Below are 22,462 nucleotides of genomic sequence, written 5' to 3'. Positions count from 1 at the left end.
AACCCTCAAGAAAGTCGGGATAGAAGGAACATACTTAAACATCATAAAAGCCATTTATGAAAAGCCCACAGCTAATATCATCCTCAATGGGGAAAAACTGAGAACTTTCCCCCTGAGATCAGGAACTCGACAGGGATGTCCACTCTCATGGCTGTTGTTTAACATAGTGTTGGAAGTGCTAGCATCAGCAATCAGACAACAAAAGGAAATCAAAGGCATCAAAATTGGCAAAGATGAAGTCAAGTTTTCACTTTTTGCAGATGACATGATATTATACATGGAAAATCCGATAGACTCCACCAAAAGTCTGCTAGAACTGATACATGAATTCAGCAAAGTCGCGGGATACAAAAATCAATGTACAGAAATCAGTTGCATTCTTATACACTAATAATGAAGCAACAGAAAAACAAATAAAGAAACTGATCCCATTCACAATTGCACCAAGAAGCATAAAATACCTAGGAATAAATCTAACCAAAGATGTAAAAGATCTGTATGCTGAAAACTATAGAAAGCTTATGAAGGAAATTGAAGAAGATACAAAGAAATGGAAAAACATTCCGTGCTCATGGATTGGAAGAATAAATATTGTCAAAATGTCAATACTGCCCAAAGCTATCTATACATTCAATGCAATCCCAATCAAAATTGCACCAGCATTCTTCTCGAAACTAGAACAAGCAATCCTAAAATTCATATGGAACCACAAAAGGCCCCGAATAGCCAAAGTAATTTTGAAGAAGAAGACCAAAGCAGGAGGCATCACAATCCCAGACTTTAGCCTCTACTACAAAGCTGTCATCATCAAGACAGCATGGTACTGGCACAAAAACAGACACATAGACCAACGGAACAGAATAGAAACCCCAGAACTAGACCCACAAACGTATGGCCAACTCATCTTTGACAAAGCAGGAAAGAACATCCAATGGAAAAAAGACAGTCTCTTTAACAAATGGTGCTGGGAGAACTGGACAGCAACATGCAGAAGGTTGAAACTAGACCACTTTCTCACACCATTCACAAAAACAAACTCAAAATGGATAAAGGACCTGAATGTGAGACAGGAAACCATCAAAACCCTAGAGGAGAAAGCAGGAGAAAACCTCTCTGACCTCAGCTGCAACAATTTCTTACTTGACACATCCCCAAAGGCAAGGGAATTAAAAGCAAAAATGAACTACTGGGACCTTATGAAGATAAAAAGCTTCTGCACAGCAAAGGAAACAACAAACAAAACTAAAAGGCAACCAACGGAATGAGAAAAGATATTTGCAAATGACATATCGGACAAAGGGCTAGTATCCAAAATCTATAAAGAGCTCACCAAACTCCACACCTGAAAAACAAATAACCCAGTGAAGAAATGGGCAGAAAACATGAATAGACACTTCTCTAAAGAAGACATCCGGATGGCCAACAGGCACATGAAAAGATGCTCAACGTCGCTCCTCATCAGGGAAATACAAATCAAAACCACACTCAGATATCACCTCACGCCAGTCAGAGTGGCCAAAATGAACAAATCAGGAGACTATAGATGCTGGAGAGGATGTGGAGAAACGGGAACCCTCTTGCACTGTTGGTGGGAATGCAAATTGGTGCAGCCACTCTGGAAAACAGTGTGGAGGTTCCTCAAAAAATTAAAAATAGACCTACCCTATGACCCAGCAGTAGCACTGCTAGGAATTTAGCAAGGGATACAGGATTACTGATACATAGGGGCACTTGTACCCCAATGTTTATAGCAGCACTCTCAACAATAGCCAAATTGTGGAAAGAGCCTAAATGTCCATCAACTGATGAATGGATAAAGAAATTGTGGTTTATATACACAATGGAGTACTACATGGCAATGAGAAAGAATGAAATATGGCCCTTTGTAGCAACATGGATGGAACTGGAGAGTGTGATGCTAAGTGAAATAAGCCATACAGAGAAAGACAGATACCATATATTTTCACTCTTATGTGGATCCTGAGAAACTTAAAGAAACCCATGGGGGAGGGGAAAGAAGAAAAAAAAAAGAGGTTAGACTGGGAGACAGCCAAAGCATAAAGAGACTCTTAAAAACTGAGAACTGAGGGTTGATGGGGGGTGGGAGGTAGGGGAGGATAGGTAATGGCTATTGAAGAGGGCATCTTTTGGGATGAGCACTGGGTATTGTATGGAAACCAATTTGACAATAAATTTCATATATTAAATAAATAAATAGATAGATAAATAAAAATATTAAATAGCTGTAAGGTAAGGATATATATTGTAATCTTTACAGTAACTAATAAAAAAAATGCAAAGAGGCATATAGCTAAGAAGCCAATAGTTAAAAGGAAATATTTAAAAATATTCAAATAATCCAAAAGAAGGCAAGGAAGGGACAAGAAAGGAACTCAAGAGGGAACAAAGAAAAACCAAATAAATTCTTTTTAAAAATAGAGACACTATAATTAAAAGGTTGAGATTTTCAGAAATGAATTAAAAAGCAAGAGATGAACTTTATGTACAAAAGAGATAAAGTATATAATGAAAAAAAAAAAAGATACATCCTGTAGCTTTTAAGTGCAAGAAAGCTGGAGTGGCTATATTAATATCTAACAAAACAGACATCAAAGAGTATTACCTAAAGAAAAAAAGATTTCAAAATAATAAAAATCTAATTCACCACAAAGATATAACCACAAATGTGTACACCTAAGTGACAGAGCCTTAAAATACACAAAAGTACAAATAATTAAATGGAGAAATATACAATTCCATAATCTTAGAAAGAGATTTAAACTCCTTGGTTGAGAGAACTGTACAACTATCAGTAAAAACAGACAATCTTGCCAAACTGTCAACCACTGTAACTTAACTGACATTGTACACTGCACTCAACAAATGAAAATACATTCTGTTTGGTGCACATTATATATTTGCCAAGATAAACCATATGCTAGGCCATAAAGCAAGTCACAAATTTAAAGGGACTGAAATCATACGGTGTATTCTCTCTCTCTCTCTCTCAAAATAAATAAATAAATAAATAAATAAATAAATAAATAAATAAATAAATAAATAAACTTTTAAAAAAGGCAGTATTTTTTCACAAATTCTTTCAGAAAATAAAGGACCTTTCCCAGCTATGAGACCAGCATAACTTTAGTATTAAACCCTAAGACATTACAAAAGTAAGAAAATGATAAACCAATATTCTTCATGAACACATGCAAGAATGCTTTTTAAAAATTAGCAAATTGAGGGGCGCCTGGGAGGCTCAGTTGGTTAAGCATCTGACTTCGGCTCAGGTCATGATCTTGAGGTTTGTGCGTTCCGGCCTTATGTCAGTCTCTGTGCTGCCAGCTCAGAGCCTGGAGCCTGCTTTGCATTCTGTGTCTTCCCCTCTCTCTGACCCTCCCCTACTCATGTCTCTCTCTCTCTCTCTCTTTCTCTCAAAAATAAACATTAAAAAAAATTTAAAAATTAACAAATTGAATGTGAAAAGAATGACACATCATGACTAAGTAAGGTTTACTGTAGAAAGGCAGGGTTAGTTAACATCTGGGTGAAAATCAGCACAATTCTGCATATTAAAAGAATACAGAAAAATAACCATATGATCCGTTTGAGAGGCATATATAAAACATGTGATCCTGTTTAACACGGATTCATGATAAAATTCTCAGCAAACTAAAAATCCAGAACAATCTCAATCTGATAAAGGGCATCCACAAAACCCTACAGATAACACACCAAACGGTGAAATGTTGAACATTCTCCCCATTAAGATACGGGAATAAAGCAAAGATTCTTATTCTTCTCATTTCTTTCTTTTTAAAAAATGTTTATTTTGAGAGAGAGTGCATGCGTGAGCAGGCAAGGGGCAGAGAGAGAGAGGGAGAAAGAGAATTCCAAGCGGGCTCTACTCTGTCAGCACAGAGGCCAATGAGGGTCTTGATCTCACAAAACATGAGATCATGATCTAAGCCAAAATCAAGAGTCAAACACTCAACTGACTGAGCAACCCAGGCGTCCCTCATCCTTCTCATTTCCCTCCATGACTACAAGGTAAGTGAAAGAAATAAAAAGCATAAAAATCAGTAAAAAAGTAAAATTATCTCTACTAACAAATGACACAATTGTTTACACTGAAAGTTCCAAGGAATTTATAAAACTACCCAAAGTAATAATAGTTGACTTCAGTAAGGTGACAGGATACAAGGTTAGTCAAATTATATTTTCTAATACCAATAGCAAATAACTAAAAACAAAAACTTTCCAAAAATTCCATTTACACAAATTCCAAAACATAAAAACTTTAGGGATAAATTTTTACAAAAGATGTTCATGATGTTTTCACTGAAAATTACAGAATACTGCTAAAAGAAATAAGATCTAAAGAAAGACACAATGTGTTTGTGGATTGGAAGACTCAATATTCTTAAGATGTCCATTTTCTTCAAGTGGTTTATAAATTTGATGCAATCCTAACAATAATTTGACCTAGAACAGCCAAACCAAATTTTAAAAAGAACAAAGTTGGAAGACTTATATTACCTGATGTCAAGACAGTGTGATACTGGCCCAAAAGATGGACTACATCAATGGGAAGGAATAAAGCATTCAGAAAAAAATTTACACACATACTGCCAAATGATTTTTGATGAAGTGCAACAGTAATTCAATGATGTCAAAGGAAAAGACTTTTCAACCAATGGTGCTGGAACCACTGAACATTCATAAGGAAAAACATTAATGTTGACCCTTACCTCACATATACAGAATTAATCTGAAACAGACTGCAGACCTAAGTTTAACATCCAAAGCTATAAGCTTCTAGAAGAAAATCTAAGAAAAAAAGATTGTGGTAGAAAAAGATGATATAGAACGCAAAAAGCAAAATGATGAAAAATTTTGCCAAAGTAGGCTTTGTGAAAACTTCTGCTCTTTAAAATTACCACTAAGGAAAGTAAAAGGCAAAGTACAAAATGAGAGAAAATATTTGCAATAAGTAAATCTGACAAAGAACTCATATCTGAATATATAAAGATCATTTTTAAAAAAAATTTTTTTTCTTGAGAGAGAGAAACACAGACTGGGAGTGGGGGAGGGGCAGAAAGAGAGGGAGACAAAGAATCTGGAGCAGGCTCCAGGCTCTAGGCTCTGAGCTGTCAGCACAAAGCACAAAGCCCCATGCAGTGCTGGAACTCACAAATGCAGGAGATTGTGACCTGAGCTGAAGTCAGATGCTTAAGGGACTGAGCCACCCAGGTGCCCCTATAAAGATCTTTTTTTAACTTAGTAACAGGAAGACAAACAATCCACTTTTTTTAAACATTGGGAATAAATTTATATTTCACGTATCAATTTGCTAAAGCTATTGTAACTAAGTACGACAAATTGGGTGGCTTAAACAACATAAATTTAATATCTCACAGTTATGGAGGCTAGTTATGGAGGCTAGAAGTCTGAGATCAAGATTATCAGCAGAGTAGAATCCTTCTGAGGGCTGTGAGGAAGAATCTATCCCATGTCTTTGTCCTGCTTCTGGTGGCTTGTTGGCACTCTCTTGGCATTCCTTGGCTTGTCTCTGCCTTCATCTTTATGTCTCTGCCTTCATCTTCACATGGTGTTCTTGCTGCGCGGTGTGTGTGTGCTCTTTGTCCAAATTTCCCTTATTATAAGCACATCAGTCATGTGGATTAGCACCCACCCTAATGACTTCATTTCAGCTTGATTACCTTTGCAGAGACCCTATCTCTAAATAAGGTCACAGTCTAAAGTACTAGGGGTTAGGACTCCAACATATTTTTACTTGGAGGAAGGGGTGGGGGGGGGAACACAATTAAACCCATAATACTTCTCAAAGGAAGAGATACTAATGTTAAACATGTAAAGATAATCAATATCACAAGCCATCAAGGAAATGCAAAATAAGAACCACAATAAAAGGGGGCACCTGGGTGGCTCAGTCGGTTAAGCATCCACATCCAACTTCAGCTCAGGTCATGATCTCACAGTTTGTGAGTTTGAGACCCGCATCGGGCTCTGTGCTGACAGCTCAGAGCCTGGAGCCTGCTTCGGACACAGAGACACAGAGTGTCTCCCTCTCTCTCTGGCCCTTTCCCTCTTGAGCTCGCTCGCTCTCTCTCTCTCTCTCTCTCTCTCAAAAATAAATAAACATTAAAAAAAATAACCCACAATAAAATACTACTGCATGCCTACTAAGATAACTTTTTGTTTTTAAGATAAGTTTTGGTGACAATGTGGAGCTGAGACTGGGACTCACACATTGCTGGGATATTAAAACAACCATTCTTACATCTATGGTATGAAAACCACTGGATACTTATCTAAAAGAAATTAAAAACATATGTCCACACACAAATGTGTACATTTAAATTCATAGCATCTTTAGTCACAACAGCCAAAAACTGTCAACAATCCAAATGTCTATCAACATGTATGAATAAACAAAAGGTAATATACCCATATAGTGGAATATAACTCTGCAGTTAAAAAAAAAAGCAAACTGCTGACATAAACAACAACTTCAGCGACTTTCAAAAGCATTATGCTGAGTTAAAGAAGACACACACAAAAGAGTATTTACTGTATTAATCCATTTATATAAAATTTCTGAAAATGTAAAAACAATTATGATGACAAAAACCGATTAGTGGTAGGTATCTGGTAGGGAGTGAAAGGTTGACTGGAACTCAAAGGAGCACAAAGAACCCTTTTGAGGGAGGCAAATATTATGTAACTTGATTGTAGCAGTGGTTTCACAAGGGTTTAGAGCTGTCAAAACTAATTAAATTGCACATTTTACATGGATGCAGTTTATTGAACAAAAATTATACCTCAATGAAAATGAATAAAAGTAGTAAATTTCTGTGTGTCTGTTGGAAAAGACCATATTCCCAGTAGCAACAATGAACAGAAAACTTGAGTTAAAGGACTCAATCTCTAATGAAGAAAACTTCACAATTTTCTGAAGGCGATAAAGGAATACTGAATAAATGAAGAACACAGTTGTTCTTGGATAAGCATCCAATATTTTAATAGCTTGAATTTTCTAAGAAAGTAATCTATAAACTCAATGTGTTTGCAGTTAAAATATTAATATAGTTTTAACTGGGTGGGCCAGAGGGCTTGACAGGATACTAGTAATCATCATTTAAAAGAGCAGCATGTAGGGGCACCTGGGTGGCTCAGCCAGTTGAGCTTCTGACTCTTGCTTTCGGCTCATGATCTCCCAGTTCTTGGATTTAAGCCCCACATCAGGCTGTGTGCTGACAGCACAGGGCCTGCTTGGGATTTCTCTCTAGCTCTCTCTCTCTCTCTCTCTCCCCCTCCCTGGCTTCTTCTCTCTCTCTTAAAAAATAAATAAATAGCCATAAAAATAATTTAAAAAAACACCCAGCATGTAAAAGGCCAAGAAAATTCTGAATTAAAAACTCATGAGAACAACTGATTCTATCAAGTATAAAGAGTGTTTAAAAGCTTGATAGCAGCAGAAACATAAATAAATCTATTGAACAGGACAGAATCCAACAACAGAACCAAATACATATGGGAATTTAATAATATAAAATAGTATTTTAAATTAGTGGGACAATGATGGATTACTGAATCAATAGTGTTTGGTAACAGACATCTGGAAAAACAATTCACGAATCCTAGAGCATAATTTAAACTAAAAAAAAAAAAAAAAAGATAGATCACAGACCTAAATATGAAGAATTGAGCCAAACACTTAAACAAAACATGGGTCACTTTATTCATATTCTTGGAATGGTGAAATCTAAGAAAGAAAGAATATCTACAAAATAAAAGGGACTAATAAATTTGAATAAAGCTTAAAACTTCTACTCACCAACTTGAAAACTCTAGCCGGTTGGTGGAAGGGGTGAGAACATTATTATATTATAAAAGAGCCAATATCTAATGTTGATGACGGTATGGAAAAACAGAAACTCTAACATCCAAGTGGGAATGTAAATGAGAATAGCTTTTTCTTGTCAGCAATTTAACACTACTTTCATCAAAATGTAAAACACACATAACCCATTTCTTTCTTATGATAGCAGCAAAACCGTCATCATTCACAAAGGATATTACTGTTTGTACAGAAGATCTAAAATGATATAAATCAAGTTACAACTGGTATTACTTTAAAGCTGTGGTGGCTAAAATGTGTATCAGCATAGGGTTAAGCAAACTGATGTGTGGAACAAAAGAAAGAATCTAAAAACAGACTCATGTATGAGAATTTACGACACAGTACAGATCACGGGGTAAATGGAAAGGATTCGTCAATAAATGGCACTGGGACAATTGGGTAACCATGAGAAAAAAATGAAACCAGACTCCTACATACAAAAACAAAAATTAAGTTCTAGCAGTTGTGATAATTCAAACTATAAAACTTGAAGAACACTATATAGGAAATCCCTTTATGACTTCTGGCTCTGAAAGAATATTCAAAACTACACAAAATGCATAAGCCTTAACAAAAAAGACTGGTAGTCTGACATTAAAATTATGTGTTTCTAATCATCAAAAGATATCAAAAACAGCTGAACCATTGAATGGGAGAAGGTATTTCTAACCCTTGTAACCAACAAAATATTTATACCAAGAATATATTTTAAGAACCTCCAAAAAACAGGAAAAGAAAAAATGAAAAAACAGAAAGGTAAGAAAAAGAAATTAACAGGCATATCATTACCCACTGGTTCAAAAGTGTACAAAACCATACAATTTATCATTTAGAAATTATAAAGAAAAGACTTACTAATATAGAATTCAAAATTATGATTACTGAATAGAAAAAGAAAAGATGGAATCTGAGGGGAGTAAATAGGGGACTTCTGAAGGACGAGATATAAGTATACCTTGGAGATATATATATATATATATATATATATATATATATATATATATATGTATGTATGTATACACACATATATACATACTGTGGGTTCAGTTCCAGACCACCACAATTAAGTATCTCAATAAAGCAAGTCAAATGAACTTTTTGGTTTCTCAGTGCATATAAAAGTTATGTTTATACCATAATTATGTTTATACCATAATTGTAGTCTATTAAGTGTGCAACATTATGTCTTAAAAACAATGTACATACCTTAATTTAAAAATACTTTATTGCTAAAAAATGCTAACCATGATCTGAGCTTTCAGAGTCATAATCACTGATCACAGATCATTGTAACAAATATAAGAAAAAAGTTTGAAGTATTGTGAGAATTACCAAAATGTGATGCAGTGACACAAAGTGAGCAAATGTTGTTGGAAAAAATGGTGCCAAGACTTGCTAGATGCAGGGTTGCCACAAAGCTTCAATTTGTTTAAAAAAGAAAAAATGCAACAAAGCAAAGCACAATAAAACAAAGGATGCCTGCAATATCCTTTGGTTATTTTTAATGTTATGTAGAGATTCTTTACATCTAAAATATGCTTCTTACATACTATTTTGTATTTACTCAATATTTAATAAATGCAAATTTTATATAGCACACAAATGGCTAAGAAAACACACTTTACTAAACCGTTGGTAGACAATCAGAGTTCAATGACAACACAGTCTAGGTTTGTGTGTGTGTGGATTAAGCAATTCTATTGGTAAGGATTGGCTTTTTATAATTTTTGTTCTTTTTTTTTAAATTTTTTTTTTCCAACGTTTATTTATTTTTTTTGGGACAGAGAGAGACAGAGCATGAACGGGGGAGGGGCAGAGAGAGAGGGAGACACAGAATCGGAAACAGGCTCCAGGCTCTGAGCCATCAACCCAGAGCCTGACGCGGGGCTCGAACTCACGGACCGCGAGATCGTGACCTGGCTGAAGTCGGACGCTTAACCGACTGCGCCACCCAGGCGCCCCTATAATTTTTGTTCTTAAGATCTTCCATATAACAAAGAAGAAATTTACTTTTTTATATATAGAATAAAATTCATTCTATCTTGAAATAAGTCATTATGATGGATTGCATCATCCTTCAGATATCATCTTTTCTAAGGTATCATTGTTTATAATATAGTTGGGAATTCATAACTTTCTGCCTGTATATGTTGAAAGATCTCCAAGATCACCCCCCAGGTCCAATGAATGATTTTTAAGGAGGATTCATGATATCGATTATACATTATATGCACAGCTATGATTACAGTGACATGATACAAGGTAAAAATCAGTAAGGGGAAACTGCCCATGAGGCAAAGTTGAGGGAAACCAGGAGGAAACTTCTAGAATCCTGTCCCAGTGGAATAACACAGGATGCCCTTAATTTCCCTAGCTATAAGCTGTGATAACACATGCTGCCAACCAGGAAAAACTGTGAGAGACTCGGAGCCCAGGGTATTCATCGAGGGCTGGCCACATGGGTGAGGCCTCTGTCTAGTGTGAGCCCAAATTCCAGACTCCCAGAAGGAAGTGTTCAGCATAAACCATTTTGTTTGCACAAACAGTAGGCACAGTGAACCACTCTTATTGGTTAGGGGTCAGCATCTCTTGAAATCTAAGTTCAAAGGAAAAAAAAAAAAAAAAAGAAATGGAAGTTCCTAGATATCAGCCAAGGGCCAACTTTGCAAGGAGACCTTTTCACAAAGAGCAATTTAGGTTATGTTAACTCTTTTCTGCACACCATGAATACTTAAAAGAAAACTGACAAATACATTTTACAATTCCTAGCCGATCAGAAGATGAACGTAACACAGTAGATTAATCATCATAGTGAATTTGGTTGTATAAATGAAACCTGAGACTGTATGTCTTCAGAAAACAATATTCTAAATGTATTTTCTCAAATTCAAGAAGAGATGAGGGAAAACCTGAGGATGATAAGAAAATATGGCATTTTCATCCACTTAGTCAAGGACTTTAACATGCAACATTTTGTGACAAGAACTTGGACCATCCCAGCAGTCTAAAAGGAAGTGTGATAGTACTCTCTCATTTTTTAGATTTATGTACTATGATTTGCTTCATGCAGTTTCTAAGAAGACAACCGTTGAAAGTAGCTATACACACACACACACACACACACACACACACACACACACACACAAAGGGGAATAGAAGGAAACAGATGATGCAAAAATAATTCATTCTAGACTGATCATTCTAATTGGTACTTATAATTCTAAAAATGAAATGCTTTGCAATTATGGACCAAAGACACATGAATGTCCTCTTTATTACAAAATTATGAGCCATCAAAGTCTACAAAAGTATGCTGTTTTAATATCAGGTGAAAAACCAGACCTATTTGATATCTGGAATCCATATGCACCAAATGGATATATATTACATGTTCACGTATGTTAGTTGATAAGTGGTTAGTTATAGTGAACATTTTGAATAGAAGTATGTTCAAAACCAAATGTTTTATATACACATAATGGAATACTACTCAGCAACTACAATCAATGAGCTACTGATACAGGCTATAATATTTCAGATGAATCTCAAAATAATTAATTTGAAAGAATCCAAAAAATAAATCTATAAGATAGAACACACTTTTAATTTTATTTATATAAAACTCAAGAAAATCCCAACTAACCTACTGTATAATATGAGAAATCAAACCACTAGTTGCCTGGGAGAAGAGCAGGTGGAGGACAACGAGAAGGAAGCATTAAAAAGAAGTTTGAAGAAACATATGGGAATGATGATTATATTCACTGTCTTGATTGCAGTGATGGTTTCACAAATGTATACATACATCAAAACTTGTAAAACTGTACCCTCTTAATATGTACAGTTTATTATATGACAATTTTATCTCCATAAAACTGATTTTAAAACTTGAGTTTACTATGCTTAAAATCTAATTAAAATTTCTAATGAAGGTTTTTTCATTATTCCTTTATTACTCTGCAAATTATTTATAAAAATGACTTTGATGAAAAAAATATAACGGAATTTATGACCATCATAATTTAACATTTCAAATTTGTAAAATCTGTCAAAATTGCATTACTATTTTTTTCTAAAACCAACCAAGCATCCCCTTTAAAAATTCTGCTAGGAGCTCCTAGTGTTCTGTGTATTGTACCTCTTAATGGTTATGAAATACAAAGGAAGATTTATTTTACTCCAGCAAATGCCAAGGATAATTTAAAATAGATCTTAAAAACAAACAAAATACACAGCTGTACTGTCAAACAAACCAGCTCCTGGACCTAAAGTCCAGAAAAACACAGCCAATTTGCTTCGCTCCTCAAGACATACTATGAAACAAAAGTTTGATATTTTCTACTTCTGCAAGATTAATAAGTAATCAGGAACTACAACTTCTGTTGCAGCCTAATATTTTTTATAAAGCAAGTTCCCAATTAATGAATAGGTTGTATTCCCCAGATCAGTACTTTTTGATTGTTTGAAACAACTTGAAATAACAAAACAAATTATGATTAGATTCCCAAAGCCAAGCCATAAAAAGTTCACTTAACACAATGTACCAGAGGCATATATTAATTCAAACATAGGTGACCACCAAACACATATATACACATACATACACATGTTCAGATAATACAGTTTTGAAAGTAAGATTCAAATAACCAAAATATTCTGTCTTCTTCCCTACCTTCTATCCTCAAATACATGCTCAAGATATTTGTTCTTCTTTGGTAGCAGCAAATAAACACAGGGTGGCCAAATTAAGCAGCAGAGGCTACACTGACTTGCTTAATCTGAAAATTCAAGTAATTTGTAAATCATATATTCTTTTCAGAGCAACCTTATTTATTCATTTGTCAATTCCCACTGATAGAATATGTTCAAATCAAGTTTATGATTGCTCAGTAAACTTTATAATAAAATGTTTCCTAAGAATGTGATATGTCATAAAAATTTTACATTCTAAACTTCCCTCACATACTTGTGGAACTTTGAAGTCCTAAATTCTTCCTTAATAAAAACATTGTTTTTGGCGGAACTGTCTCCCCAAATTTGTATGTGGAAGCCCTAAGTCTCAGTACGTCAGAATGTGACTGTATTAGGAAACAGGGCCTTTAGAGATGTGATTAAGTTAAAATGAGTCCATTAAGGGTATGATAATCCAATTTGACTGGTGTCCTTTTAAGAGGAAACATGACTGAGAGATAGAGGGAGCACCTGTTCACAGAGAAAGCAGAAAAAGTGGCAAGAGGATGCCATCTGCAAGCTAAGAGAGACTGGGGAGAAATCAACTCTGCCAGCTCCTTGATTATGGACTTCCAGCCTCTCAGAATAAAGAGAAAAATAAATTTTTGTTGTTTAAACCACTCAAGTCTGTGGCATTTTGTTATGGCAGGCCTAGCAAACTAATACAGAGCTTAAAAAGCAATCCCTAGGATACACCTGGGTGACTCAGTTGACTGTCTGACTTTGGCTCAGGTCATGCTCTCACAGTTCGTGGGTTTGGGCACCACGTGGGCTCTGCCCTAACAGGGTGGATGGAGTCTGCTTCAGATTCCCTGTCTCCCTCTCTCTGCCCCTCCCTGGCTTGCGTTCTCTCTCGCTCAAAAACAAACATTAAAAAAAAATTTTAAAAAGCAATCACTAGTTATGCACATGGTAGAGTTTTTCCTGAGTTTTTAAAAATTTATTTATTGTGACTGTGTAAAGAGAAAAAGAGCAGGGGAGGGGCAGAAAGAGAGGGAAAGAGAGAATCCCAAGCAGGTTCCGATCTCAGGAGCTGCGAGATCATGACCTGATTGGAAATCAAAAGTCGATGCTTAACCAACCAAGCCACCCAGCTACCCCAAGTTTTTCCTGAGTTTTTATTCCAACATTCTCACGGACAGAATCTCTAAATTACGAGTTAGAAAGAAGAAAAGTTACGACAGGAAATATGGTTAGTATATAAACTCCACGAGGATTTCTTTTGTTCACTGGTATATCCCCAGCACACAGATGCTCAATAATTACTGAATGTGTGATGAGAGACTGCCTGAATGAGTTAATCAATTAATGACTATGATTTTCTTTGTAACAATAAGGAATACGTATACCTTGTTTTAATTTCCTGAAATGATTTCCTGTTTCAATGTTATATATTCAAATGAGTGGTATTTGTTTGAAAGTGAAATATTCTTTTCAAAATTTATTGTCAAGTTTTCCGTTTGTAACTCAGTTGTGAAAAACAAAATTTCATAAACACATTCTTAAAGGAACATGAGAAAAACTACATTCCAAAGCAACAGATTTGTAAATAAAGAAACTAAAAAATCAATCATTAATATCTCACAGTGTATAGTCCTAAATGGATACCAGAGAGCAACAAACAAGTAACTATTTCTGGTTGCAGACATTATGGGCCCATTACTACCAGCAAAGTACTACTAGAAACTATTTACCAATACATGGAAGAATGATTTGATCCATTCACTTTAAGGAAGAAGCTTAACACAGCATCCCAAAAGACTGAGGAGTTAGTTGGAGCCCCAGAGTCACTGAAGAGTAATTTTTCTCCTTTGAAGAAACCGTGGCATCAATGAAAAAGTTTTCCAAAATAGAACAGTATACTAAAGATATCAGTTCGATGTCAAAGTTTGGCAACACAGCCAAGAGAAAGTACATTTAATCTTAGAATAAGGAGGAAGATATTAAAGGAAACATGTGCTTTAGCATAAGAAGACATTTAACTTTAATTACTGTTAAAATTATTCTAATCCAATTAGAATGAGCAGCGTGCTACTAGTCATTATTCATTATAGAATAATTTGAAAACTATTTTGAAAAACATTCTTGTTTAAGCATATAGTTAAGTCACCCATTAATGCTTAGTAAAACTGGTTTGAAGGAAGCCTTAAAGATACTACATACCATAACCTAAGGCTAATGGGACATGCTCCTCACACTTCAGTGTGTGTGGAACTAATCCAACGGTAGCTTTTTGCAGTGTTTAGTTTTGCTTCTGAAAGTTGGAGCAAAGTGAAATTGGAAAGAGAGCCTCAATTCAACTTTACTGCTTTACTTCAGCTAAACAGATATACCACTTGATCAGCACTATCAATTTGCATCTCTGAAATTAATCAGATTTCAGCAAAAAAATACTGCACTTATGCACTACTGTAGGTTGCTTCACCTAACACTAAACCTAACACTACAATCTGTTTTCCTTGTTTTTCTCTATTAAAGAAGCTAAAAAAACCTAAATACTAGGTTTCCTACTCTCTCTTACTATCATGGGAGTCCATTTGACACAGTTCTAATCAGTGAAACCAAAGCAGATGCCTTCTAGTTTTATACGCCACACCCCTCTCCCCTTCACCACCTCCTCCTCTTTTAGGGCTAGAGCTCCAATGAGGCAAAAGCCAAGAGAAAGGCAGAGATGTCAGCAGCTGTAGCAGCTGCATACTTCCAAGCTGATTATAATTAGGAAAAAATAAAGGCCCACTTGTTCAAAGCCATTGTTAATTTAGTATTTAATTATTTGCAAATACAATCTTAAGCATGAGTGAACTAAGTATATGCACTGCCGAAGCAAGGATGAGTGAACTAACTGAAGTAAATGGGCCATACTGTTCAAATCTATGCTGTAAGACTTTTTGCCCCAAGGGAGGAGTGAGAAGGGGAGAGCAATTATATAACTATAAAACAGTGCTTCTCAAACTTTTCCACCAAATGTCTTCTGACAGCAAAAAAACAAATCATTACTTTAATGATATGAGGAGACAGCAAGGAGACATAGCTACATGCACAATATTTCTTGATAACAGAAGCTTTTATATGAATCCCACATATATAATTACACTTATATAAACTGTCCATACAAATCACATATTACCCTATTCAAATGATATACCACAAGTTTCACAGGAAAATTAGATTTTAAAGATTCTTTTTATTTAAAAATACATTCAAGAAAAATCTGTTATAGGATAACTTTTTGGTATCCACTGACACCCCATATTTGTACCTAAAACCTAGTTGTATCCCAGGCTAAGAATCGGGGCTGTATGGGAATTGTACCTCTTCTAACAAAATACAATCACCAAGGTTTATAACACCTTACATTGTCACCCTGTGAGGAGAAGACACAAAAATATCCCTGACTTTTTACCAGGTGTGTTGCCTTCTCTCTGGGATTCTCTCACTTTCATAATTGCTGCCACCAAATAGATTTTAATGCTCTATTACAAAGAGCTTTATAATGGCTTCCCTCAGGGACAGTTAAAGTAAGAGCTTATACTCTTAAAAGTATATTACAGAAGAACAAAATAAACATAACTTCTTTTATAAAATACAGGTTTCTGATCCTAACACCACTAATTTCCTCCCAAAGAATCTCAGGCTATGGTCTCATTGCACCTACTATTTTGAAATCATTAATTCTAACCTAAAGAGTTGGCATACCGTAGAAGCACTTCAAATTTGCTCATTTCTGTTAATATCTACCCCTCAGAGAACTGCATCCTAGACAGCTTTGTAATTGCTAGATTAGGAATGTGAGTACCCTCAGCATTCTTCCTACATTTCCAAGGGTCTTTTCTCTCAGTTCTAATAGTACAGCTGAGAGATAAGCCTCTTTCTTAAGACTAACCCTAGAAATTCATTCATTCTTTAGTGATACTGCTCTACCTACCTATCTACCTCTACACACACACACACACACACACACACACACACACACACACACACGCAGAGGCTTTAAGATTACAGTTGGCCCTTGAACAGCACAAATTTAAGCTACGTGAGCCACTTATGAGTTTTCTTCATTAAATACAAGACAGTATTCTAAGTATGTTTTCCTCACAATTTCCTTAACATTTTCTTTTCTCTAGCTTACTTTATTCTAAGAATATAGTATATAACACATGTAGTGTACAAATATGTGTTTACTGACCATTTATGTTATCTGTAAAGTTACTGGTCAATCGGAGGTTATAAGTAGTTAGGTTCTGGAGGATTCAAAAGTTATTATGTGGATTTTCGTCTGTGTGGGGAGAGGGGTTGGTGCCCCTAAGTCCCATGCTATTCAAAGGTTGACTGTATAAACAGATGATTGCTTCCTCATGACATCCTATTAATGTAATGGTCTTGGATGAATGTCTAGTAAGCAATAGTACAGTTAAAGGTAAGCTCCACTCACAGAGAAATCTGAGTTTTCAAACAGATACTTCATGTACAACAAAAAAAAGGTGGTGCTTTTTTTTTTTTTTTTTTTAAAGTTTATTTATTTTTGGGACAGAGAGAGACAGAGCATGAACGGGGGAGGGGCAGAGAGAGAGGGAGACACAGAATCGGAAACAGGCTCCAGGCTCTGAGCCATCAGCCCAGAGCCCGACGCGGGGCTCGAACTCACGGACCGCGAGATCGTGACCTGGCTGAAGTCAGACGCTCAACCGACTGCACCACCCAGGCGCCCCAGGTGCTTTTATTACTTTTCAAAAGTTCACAGACATATATGAAAACACTAAATTTATTTTAAAATATGATTTGGACTTTACATAGGTAGATTACTTGCAGTTTACCTATAAATTAAGGAAACAAAAAATCTGTAATTGGTATCAAAAGTGCCAGTGGTATTAGAAAATAAATCTCTTGCAGGGCACCTGGGTGGCTCAGTTCGTTAAGGGTCCAACTCTTGATTTCAGCTCAGGTCATGATCTCACAGTTTGTGAGGTCGAGCCCTGTGTCAGCCTCTGTGCTGACAGCTTGGAGCCTGTTTGGGAGTCTCTCTCTGCCCCTCTCCCATTCGTAAGCACGCGCGCACACACCACACACACACACACACACACACACACACACACACACAAGCTTACTCTCTCTCAAAATAAATAAGCATCAAAAAAAAAAAAAAAAAAACCTCCGGCATATATACAGTACTGGTATTATGTTTATGCACTAGGAAAAAAAACATTTGTTTACCCTTAATATTTCAAGCTATTTCTAAAATGGTATCAACCAGAAGTTGCAATTTCCCCTTTTTGTTAATAACTGCCCTTGCCCCCCCAAAATGTCCTGCTTTGACTGCATATTAATATTTTTTAAGTTTATTTATTTTGAGAGAGAGCATGTGCACGAGCAGGGGAAAGCAGACAGAGAAGAAAGAGAGAATCACAAGCAGGCTCCATGCTCTCAGTGTTGAAGCCTGATGTGGGACTTGATCCCACGAACCAATCCCACAAACCATGAGATCATGACCTGAACTGAAACCAAGAGTCAGATGCTTAACCAACTGAGCCACCCAGCTGCCCCTGCATATTAACATTTTTAACTTAAATTTGGTTTAATTTAAATACAAAGTTTTAATGATGAATTCTGATTATACAAAAATACATTAATGAAAACTATAACTAGGACACCTGTAGTCTTATTCTGCAGTCTTTTGTCAATGCTACTTCCTGTAAAATTTAAACATTCTGGAAAAAGTCTTTAAAAATTCTATCCACAAAAGCTGAAGCAAAGAAAAAACATTCTTTTTACTACCCAAATTATCTAATGAATTCCTAAGGAGATAAGTAGGTGACCTTTTAAATACCTTTGATTGCTTGCCAGGGAGGGCCACAGCTTTCAATAAAATATTTTCTCAATTTTCCCACCAGGGGGCAACCAAGAACCTTAAACAGTACTTTGTGATGAATACAAACTCTAAAGTGGTTTAAGGGGTGGGGGTGGAAAAGATTCTAAGTTCATAGAAATTATTACATTAATTACATGCAAGGGTAATGTATTTTCTTAAAACTGATTTTATGATAAAGACAGCATTCTTAACATCTTATAATACTTTGCAAGGTGTTTAATGTTCCTAAATACAAAAAGAGGGAAAATTTTGGTGTGGTTAACTTTTTAAAAATATTATTTAAAAAAATTTACACTCTTTTCCAAAAACATCCTGTTGTACGTATCACATGAAAAAGTAAGCTTAATGTTCGGGGGAAGCAAAAATGTAGCTTGAGTTAATTTCAATTGTACATGAGAATTTTATACCATCTGACAGTTAAATGACCAATACAAATGTTGAAACAAATTAGTAAAAATCTGCTTCTATAAGCAGCATATTTTTCTTGTGCAACCATTTCCAGGTGCAGAAATTTTCTGAAATACCACTAGGAAAATAAGAATTTGCTGACACTGCAAAGAGTTCATAGCGGGGTAGGAGGGGAGGGAACTTAGGAATATATTCCTTTTTTAATGTTTATTTATTGTAAGAGAGAGAGAGAAGCACAAGCAGGGGAGGAGAAAGAGAAAAGGTGAGAGAGAATCCCAAGCAGGCTCCTCACTGTCAGCACAGAACCCGACTTGGGGCTTGAACTCATGAACCATGATACATGACCTGAGCCAAAATCAAGAGCTGGATGCTTAACCGACTGAGCCAACCAGGAACCCCGGAAAAGGAAGATATTCTTTAATAAAGGAGTAAAACATTGTTTCAGTATAATTTATTTAATTAACTAGCAATTTGGAGACCTCTTCATATATATTACCAATTGCAAAGTTTCAGTCCTACAAAAATTAAGAAAACAACACTTTAGGATAAGTAATTATTCTCCAAATACTAAACTCATTAGAAAGTTCTTCCCGCTTAGAACTTGGTTTTAAATCATATGGTTTTTGTTTTTGTTTTTTTGCAGAAATCAGGTAAAAAAAAAATACATCACTTCTTTATGACATTAATAATTTAAAGAAACCACTATCTGTAAGGCAAACTTTACATTTATTTCCTTCACTTAGGTCACATCACTAATTAACAACCACTGTTTCACTTATAGAGGATGGGTAGGTCATATTTCTCTTATTTTGTTTGTTTTGTTTAAAAGCTTTTTCCCCCCGCAGGGCTCCTGGATGAGTCAGGTGGTTAAGCATCCGACTCTTGGTTTCAGCTCAGGTCATGATCCCACAATCCATGAGTTCGAGCCCCACATCGGGCTCTGTACTGATGGTGAGAAGTGCAGAGCCTGCTTGGGACTCTCTATCCCTCTTGCTCTCTCTCTATTTAAATAAATAAACTTACACACATACACACACACGCACACACACACACGCGCGTGCTTTTTTTCCCTCTAGTTTCCAAACACCAACTCTTGAGTTAGTACCAATTCACAAAGCCAATGGCCTAGTTTATAAACATAAAACCTGCCACCAACATTTTTTTCCATCAAAGTGGTATTTGAAGGCATTTCCAGTCCTGCCTATCAATGTTGTTTCCTGTATATTTAATCTCCACAGTAGCAAACAAAAACCAAGTCAGTAATTAATCTTCATTAATGGAGAATGATGACATTTTACATGCAGATTTCATAAAAATCAGACCTTTTTCCATTACTTTCACTGTACAAAAACCAATTCTTTACTTGTGTCAGACACACAAATGACAGGGAATTATATGCCATGAAAGAAAGTCAATCAAGCCACCTAATTTGAATCATAATTATTTCTCTGCTGAAATACTACTGGATTTTAAAACTAAGCCTTTTTAGAAGTATTATTTAAACCCACCTTACATCCAAACATTAAGGATATTGTGCTGTTGGCACATGCTACTTTACGGTGGCATGACGTCAGAGAAAAACAAGCCAAGCTTTTGATGGAGACATTTTTTTCAGACCATGAACACTTCAATCAATCCAAGATTGAAATTCCAGAAAATATGCCTTGGTAAGTGTTGCTTGCTGACTGTCTTGAACGTTTAATCTAGATCCAAAGCACTCTTTTAAAGGGATTTATATTAAATGTTGCATTCTTGGGGCGCCTGGGTGGCTCAGTCAGTTAAGCATCCGACTTTGGCTCAGGTCATGATCTCGAGGTACAGGGGTTCGAGCCCCGCATCGGGCTCTGTGCTGACAGCTCAGAGCCTGGAGCCTGTTTCAGATTCTGTGTCTCCCTCTTTCTCTGACCCTCCCCTGTTCATGTTCTCTCTCTGTCTCAAAAATAAATAAATGTTAAAAAAAATTTAAAAACATAAATAAATAAATGTTGCATTCTTAAACTGTATCCACCCCCACAGCAGAGATCCAGTCAGCATATTATGAATGGAATTAAGATGCTGTTTCTTTTTCTTATATAATTATGCTCTTTCAATAAAATTATAATCAAATTCCCAAAATGAAAGTACTCATTCAGCACCACTTTGTAAGGGCCCAAAGCCTCGCTAATATCCTTAAAATTTAATCCAGGATTGGATTCGGCATGGGAGCTCCACCTGCTACAGTGTAAACATTGCCATCTCCTCCATGCGAATAAGACACAACATGAGCAGAACCACCATGCTCAAATATATGCTAGCTGCTTTGGAGGAGGGGCAAGATGTTGCAGCAAGGGACTCACTACTACATAGTTCCATAAGAGAGGAGCCCAGAGCTTATTGTACATGATCCTTTCTTACTTAAACACTAAACACTGTAGGCTAATTTAAAATATAATTTAATGGTAAAAAGAGCATCTGATCACTTATATTTTGTAGTTTGATTCCTCTCTCTAAACCATTCCAGCAACAACCAAAAAAATCAATTACCTGGCAAAATTAAACAGAATTCAACTCACAGCGTAAGAATGTTTAGTGAGATAAAAATATTGTTTAACATATCAAAATAACAATATTTGGGGAAATGTGACTGAACCAATTTGATGTACAGTCACATCATGTGGAAAGGTTAAGGGCAATGGGGTGCCTGGGCGGTTCAGTCAATTAAGCATCCAACTTTGGATCAGGTCATGATCTTGCAGTTTGTGAGTTCAGGACCCACATTGGGCTCTGTGCTGACAGCTCAGAGCCTGCAGCCTGCTTCAAATTCTGTGTCTCCCTCTCTCTCGGCCTCTCCCCTGCTCATACTCTGTCTCTCTCTGTCTCAAAAATAAATAAATGTTAAAAAAAAAAATTAAAACAAAAAAGAAAGGTTAAAGGCAAAAGATCAAGAAATTTAATTCACTTATACATCATGGATTTATTTGGTCTTCCAAAGACTATTTTCTTATTTTGGCTTTTTAATCAACCCATTAGCAGAAAAGAATAATTACCAATTTACACCCAAAGCAACAAATAAAACACTGTGAAAATGTCATTCTTACAGTATTTCGTATTTAAAACCTTACACGGAGGGGCTCCAGGGTGGCTCAGTCAGTTGAGCGTCCGACTTCAGCTCAGGTCATGATCTCATGGTTCGTGGGTTCCAGCCCCATGTCGGGCTCTGTGCTGACAGCTCAGAGCCTGGAGCTTGCTTCGGATTGTGTCTTTCTCTCTCTCTGCCCCTCCCCTGCTCATGCCATGTCTCTCTCTGCCTCTCAAAAATGAATAAACATTTAAAAAATAATAATAATAAAAATAAAATAAACTCTTACACGTGTTACATTTTATGCCAGAGATTTATTAAAATTATAACGGGCAATATGTATTTAAATTTAGAAGTTGTATTAATGAATGACAGCAAAAAGCTGGATTAACAGTGAAGGGAATACTACTGCTTCATCTATGTTATAATTATTTTTTTCCATTATATTTAGGGCTTTCTAAGCACTATATGT

At 35.9% G+C, this 22,462-nt stretch overlaps 1 protein-coding gene across 24 annotated transcripts in view; it reads right to left on the bottom strand.

The window, feature by feature from the left end:
• DLG1 (discs large MAGUK scaffold protein 1) overlaps positions 1-22,462 on the bottom strand; it is a 279,344-nt gene that overhangs the window by 178,641 nt on the left and 78,241 nt on the right. The window lies entirely within an intron of this gene.

This window comes from Puma concolor, chromosome C2, assembly GCF_028749965.1.
Source record: "Puma concolor isolate L17-30 chromosome C2, mPumCon1.1.hap2, whole genome shotgun sequence".
Taxonomy (NCBI): domain Eukaryota; kingdom Metazoa; phylum Chordata; class Mammalia; order Carnivora; family Felidae; genus Puma; species Puma concolor.
This window is presented reverse-complemented; position numbering and strand designations above follow the sequence as displayed.